Source organism: Ipomoea triloba, chromosome 13 (assembly GCF_003576645.1).
Source record: "Ipomoea triloba cultivar NCNSP0323 chromosome 13, ASM357664v1".
Lineage (NCBI taxonomy): Eukaryota > Viridiplantae > Streptophyta > Magnoliopsida > Solanales > Convolvulaceae > Ipomoea > Ipomoea triloba.
This window is the reverse complement of record NC_044928.1, coordinates 6,555,654-6,555,967: the sequence shown is the minus strand read 5'-3', so window position 1 is coordinate 6,555,967 and position 314 is coordinate 6,555,654.

The following is a 314-nucleotide window of genomic DNA, read 5'->3' as shown; positions in this document are numbered from 1 at the left end:
TCACACTATTAATATTACAAAATGTCAAAAACAAATTTCACTCATCTCACTATATATATATATATATATATATATATATAATATATATATATATATATATATATATATATATATATATATAGGGTTGCACTCTCGTGCGAACTCTCGCCCAGGTAGGAAATGAGAACGCTCCACAGCCGTCCACGTGTCCAGATCAACGAATCAGATGCAATTTTAAAAAAATGACGCGGTGGCATTTTCGTAAATAACTGGAACTTTGGTGCACCTAGTTTCACTTACAAGTGCACCTAGTTTCACTTAAAAGTGCACCTATT